We start from the raw sequence: 6,000 nt of genomic DNA, 5'->3' as shown, positions 1-6,000 counted from the left end.
TACCTCCGCCGCGGGGGACAGGGTGGGCGCAGCGGCCGTCATTCCACCCCTGCTCCCCCCCGGGGAGAAAGGCCCTTGAGGGGTAAGAGATTAGCGGGGCGGTGAGGGGTCGGCGGGGCGTCGGGAGAAGGGGGAGTGAGGTGGCGGGGTGGGACTAGTTTGTGCGGCGGAGGGATTCGAGGGGAGAAGCTCCCTGTGAATGAGAGGGGGAGGGGGAGAGAGGGCCAAGATGGCGGCGCCCTGTGGGCTAGAGGAGCCTTGAGTGGTAAACAGCTGAGGGGAGGAGAAGGAGAGGTGAGTGCGCTGGGCCTCCTTCTTCCTCCCCCAGCGGGGCGAAAGCGGAGGCAGACGGGAGGGGATGGAGAGGAGGCAGAGAACGGAGAGGGGGGAGGCAGGGAGAGGGCTCGGGGGGAGGCGGCAGGAGAGAGGGAAGGGGTTGGGGGGATGGGGTAGGCGAGGGTAAAGCCTGGCAGGGGCTGGGGGCCTTGTTCCCTCCTCCGTCCCCTTTCCTTTCCCCCTCGTCCCCTCTCCTTCTCTTAGCCAAACTTGGCCTTGGTCGCCACCGGGGCAGTCCGAAGGGGCGGGGGGGGGTGTGGAATTGGAGGCGCTGCCCCCTTCCCGTCCCCCCCTCCCAGCCAACGTGCCTCTTTAATTTTGTGGGGTTTATTGAAAAAGGTTCAGCATCTCTGTTTCAAGTACTGAGTAGCGATTTCCAGGCTTCCCCTGCCTCGGTCACTTGCTGAGGAGATTCCCTCGTCCGGGATGAGGCATTAAAGCAGTTGTTAAAAGTCTGTTCCCTCTGTGAGGAAGGCTTTACTTATTTCCTTGCTCATGGGTAGGTAATGTGAAGTCAGGATGTTGTTTACTTCTACAAGAAAACAGTTTGCTTCCTGTTATCACAAAGAACTTGGAAGGCTGCGGCTCTGAAGTTTTCACCCTTTGTTTGCTATGGATGCAGCCTCTATCGATTTAGTCAGTGCTTTTCTCCTTGGTTGTTTTTTTTTGTTGTTGTTTTGGGGTTGTTTTTTTAAATGAGTTTTTTACAAGGCAATGAGTGGAAGAAAGAACATGCCTTAAAGGAGTATATGATTCAAAACCCATAGAAATAACACAGAAACTGGGGCCAGGTTTTGTGTGTGGAACTGTTTCCAGAACTGCTGTTTCTAGAGAACCTTCCAGTGGATGCTAATACAGAAGGTTTTCATTCTTTGTCTGGTCTGATCCTGTAGTTTCCTGACATTAACTTCTGTGGCAAGTTGTTGGAAATCCATCGTAATCAAAGCACTACTGAAGTGATCCCATTAGGTGGAAAAAATTTTTTTCAATTGACTTGTATGAACAACTAGAAGCTGGATCTTTGGAAACTCAGGAAGTTTTAATAATTAGTGCAAGCATTGGCAATACATACTTGTGTCTGCAGTTGACTTTGCTAAGCAGCAATCATGTACTCTGTTTATCAGAAACAGCTATGCCACAGTTAAGCTTAAAATAAAATCACGGGCTTAAAATCCTTTACTCAGTAAGACACTTCTTCAGGTTTTTTTTTTGTTTGTTCATTTGTTGTTTTTTTAGTTTTTTAACAGCCTAGTCAACGCAGTACTAAATTGCCTTTGTGAGGAGTTGCACGGACTTACTGAGATAAAAATATAGTCAGAATATCTGATGTCTAATGAGATAAGCTTTAATTAAAATGATTTTGTCTTTGGCTGTGTTTAATCCTGGCTCCTTAGCTCTTAGTTACTTGAGAATTTACTTTTATGGTAGCATTATTAAAGGGTTCCCATGTGAGATATACTGTCCAGTTGCAGATGCTTTGGTGTTTGAATAAACATTTGACTTTAATAGCTATTTGTAGTTTAAAATGGATGCTGGCCCTGTTTAGAGCTGGACTGCTGGGATGTTGGCTTGTACCGATCCCTGGAATTCTTGCAACTGCCAAACACCTTATAGGAGCTGGTGAAGTGATTATTGAAGTCAGTCTCTATAAGAACTGAATAGCCTATAACACACGTGCACACACACAGAAATGTGCATATATATATATATATATCTTTGGAAAAGGTACCTTCTGTAATGAGCAAATCAAATAAAGCCCTTTTTAATGGTGGAGGCAGGGGAGCAGTACCAGATTTTATGGCACGTTGCAGGCAGGTGTCTGTTTTTTGAAAGAAGATTACAGCTTAGGATCTTGGTTTGGTATGGAGCTGCTATATTTTCATGTAGTTTAATAAACATAATAAGGAGAAGTAATAACACTTTCTTTGTTAGCATAAGCATTTCTTTGAGTAACAGGTAAAGATACACAACAAACTTGCAGTGGTGAACTGCCGTCACTTCCCTGGGTATTTTTTTTTCTTTTTTTTTTTTTAATTGAAAAGTTACATATCATTTGGTATTGTTCTGTGTAATGCCTGCTTTAATTCTTGGAATAGTTAAAATGCTTCGACTGAGTACGCTAGGTAGTTTGCAGTGTTTTCAAGATTTACTGAATTGCAGGCTAACTCTGAATGCGTTTAAAGGTTTCTCTTGGTGGCAAAAGAAACTGCTGCAGAGATTTAGGAGGTCTCACTTCTTGTGTTACTGCAGAGTCTAGAGCTCTTTGTTTACCTGTTCATAGTTTTTAAAAGATTCCTGAGTTGGACTTAATTAACAGTACACAAGGAAAATAAATTGGCATAGAAAAGCAGTGCTTGTTCTTATTTATTTGCTATTAATATATGCAGTTGTGTGTAAGGAGTTGAAGTAACTCCCTTGTTAGCAAGGCTTCTGCCAAAGGGTTAAGTTTCAGCCCTACCATGTTTGGGCTTTTTTCAGCTTGCATTGCTTTTAAACAATTTTCCCTCTGACAGAAATTTGATGGGTAGCAATTAGCATAGTGTATTAGCACAGTATAGTTTCAAAAGAATTTTAAAAATTGCTGAATATGATTCTCTCTCTTTGTTTGGGGTTATTGCGTTTTTGTGATCTTCCTGCATTAGTTAAGCACCTGTAACAAAGTACAGGAGAATGTGTATAATATCGAGTTACAACTATATATAATTATTGAGTTTAGGAATCAAATCAGATCTTAACCATAAAAATATGGACCACTAGAAGAAGCCAGACACCTTCATTCTTTAAATATGAATAAATAAATTAAATTAATTTTACTGCCAATTGTAATGATCAGTTTGAACTGAGATTTAAAGTGCTTTAGAGTTATTTTTTCTGAATGGTGACAAAGGGAATGATGAGCTGCTTACTTTCCTTTTGCCACCGGTAGTTTTTCTCTCTGCTGTCACTTTTCATTCATTGCTTTTGTCACTTTTATAACGGTAGTGTTTAGTTTACCTGTGAAGAAAATATAAAATTGAGTAGTTAGAAAACGTAAAACAGGCTTGGATTTTTCTATGTCGGGTCGGGGGGAGTGAGACTTACCCGTTCATGACAAACATCTCAAAGCTGAGTGAGAAGGGCTGCTTTGTTGTCAATCTGAATTTTTCTTTGGAAACACTGATTGCTGTAAAATACTTCTGTCCTCGTTCACGGCCTCTGCCAAAGCAGTATCTGAGGCCTTTACTTTACCTGCAGTAGAAATCAGATGGAAAAGCGTGAGTCTTGAGGTCTGCCTTCACTTCCTTGCTGTCAGCAGTGGTCTTGTGGTGTTGAAATGCCCCTTTTCTCTTGGGGTAGGAATAACCATTTACTGCCATGCCCCAAATTTAGCTTATCATTAATGAAGAGGGATGAAATACTGATGTTGATTCCCCGTGCACTGCCCCCAGAGAAAGTGCTTCTGGTGTTGGAATTTCTGTGTTGTTACAGCAAATGCTGAGGAGGTTCTGGGAGGAGTGTGCATTTACGTTTAGTGTGTCCCCCTCCTCCTCACCCCTCAGAGAAGCATAACTGGCACTACCAGCTGCTTTTTCATTTGGCTTGAGATAAAAATACACTAAAGAGAAGAACATCTCTTAACAGAAACACTTACAGAAGTCATAATCTTGAAATACTCTGCTATCTGTTTCTCTATTTAGCCTTTTCCTATTAATATTTTTACGGTCTTTGTCTTGAGTTTGTAGCTTAAATGTATTGTATCGTGGTTAAATTAGGTACTGAAAAAAATTTTTAAATTGATTCTTCGCTTGTTGGCTTCTCCTTTTTTCTCCTTAAGCTGGTTCCAAAGTTGTTTTTGAATACTCTTGAATCTAAGAATAAGTAGTTTGCTATTGGTGTTCTATCTTCCAGTGGGATTAAAACGTTGCACTTTAAAAGGTATTTAAACGGGTTTTCTTCCACTCTTTACTATCTAGTGCCTTGGATCTTTTATATAAAACTAATTTTAAAAGTTAATGAAGAATTGGTGACTCAAACCATATGGAAAAGTTACTGACTTCGGTTTAATCCTGACAATTCCAAGTATGGCTGCGGGGATGTGGAAATTCTTCTAATAGGGGAATGGTTGCAAAAGCTGGGGATGGAAGCATTAAGGAGGGCCTTCTTGTATACTGTGTATTTGAGAAGAAAAATATGGTCACGATATGGTACTGTAAAGATTTAAGGAAGATCCTGCTCACCACAGATGTTGTATCGGTCCCAGATACAAAATACTGTGGCATTCAGTGGATGATATCGCTGTTTTACAAGGTAATGGAAGCTCCATAACCTGGACTGTCCCGAGTTCCTTATCTGTAACATTTGAAAATAGCATGACAAGCTACTGGTGGGACTGGTCATAAATCACACTGACACCATGGGCCCTGGGAACTCTACTTCACCTACCAGAACACAGTGTTTTCTGATTGAAGTTAAAAGCCTGTTGCGTGTAAACTAGTTATTCAGCTGTCTTTGCTTAAAAGTGTGACACGATTTAAGACTTTTGCTGGAATGTCCTGGTTTATTCATTTGTGTTTGGCATCACGGATCCAATATGCTAAGAGAATCTCAGTCTTAGGATTTCAAATCTGGTCCTCACAAATGCCTTCACAAGAGATCCCGCTTTGAGAAAGCTGTGATTTGTTTTTTTTAAAAATGTGACTATTTGTGTATACCAGGGTGACAACATCATACTGGTGTTTATATAACTTCAGCAGATAAACTTTCCACCTAGTGAAGTACTTATGTGTAATAGTGTCCTGTTTTTAGATGTGGTTTGGAATACTTTTTTTTAATGTCTTGAATACTGCCTTTTGGAGTGGAGATTGCTCCACTTTATAAAGTACTTCAGTGCGTGATCGACTGATTGACAGGTTCATTTGAACTACGCTGGATTTGTTGCCACAAGGTCACTTGAGCCATCTGTTTTAATTAGTTTAGGGAGCTTGGAAAATTATTAGTTACCTACACGTATAGTTATTGGCAACTAAGCTTGCCTTATCAGTCTTGCTTTTATCTGATGGGAGTGTTTGTGCGTGCCATCAGGCCAATAGCATAAAGTTTGAAATCCTGTTACCTACTGAACACTTAAACCGTTGTTTTACCCATCTGTCTGCGGGTGTATTGTTGAACCTGACTTCCAGAAACACGCGTCTTTCCTGATTTCACCATGCTATAGTTTTTCTCCTGGTAATACCAGAATGAGAGAAACCTGCTGTTGAGGTTTTTACTGGTGTGATGAAGATCTGGTCCAAGTATAATAGTATTACTAGAGGAAAATAAGAAATAAAAGCATTCTTTTCACTCTGGTCAGGGGCAGGGAATCAAAGACAAGAGACTTGACAAGGTCTTTATGGGGTAAGAAAAAAGCAGAGACTAGTGTTTATGCTGCTTTAATTCTCAAAACAGGTTTTGCTTGCAGCTGCTTTGGGGGTGTGGTCATGCATCTCTTTTGTTAACAAGACTTTAAACAACCAATTCATGTTGCTTAGGAAGTTGGTGAATCTATTGCTTAACCATAAATGAGCCTGTATCTTGATAGAAATTGAGGCACCTCTGTTAGCAGGCCCTTTACGGTCTCAAAGATAGTGTTCTCAGAAACAAAGGAATAGATTATTTGTAGTAAACTATTTCCCCATGTATATTTCT

General features: G+C 41.1%; 1 protein-coding gene across 1 annotated transcript in view; it reads left to right on the top strand.

The window, feature by feature from the left end:
* Positions 1 to 203: 203 nt before the first annotated feature.
* The window catches only part of TSC1 (TSC complex subunit 1), a 28,191-nt gene continuing 22,394 nt past the window's right edge, over positions 204 to 6,000 (top strand). Inside the window, exon 1 of the mRNA XM_074161423.1 lies at positions 204 to 294. The gene's annotated coding sequence lies outside the window, so the exon portion shown is untranslated. The remainder of the gene's footprint in view (positions 295 to 6,000) is intronic.

The sequence above is a fragment of the Numenius arquata genome, chromosome 19, assembly GCF_964106895.1.
Source record: "Numenius arquata chromosome 19, bNumArq3.hap1.1, whole genome shotgun sequence".
Lineage (NCBI taxonomy): Eukaryota > Metazoa > Chordata > Aves > Charadriiformes > Scolopacidae > Numenius > Numenius arquata.
This window is presented reverse-complemented; position numbering and strand designations above follow the sequence as displayed.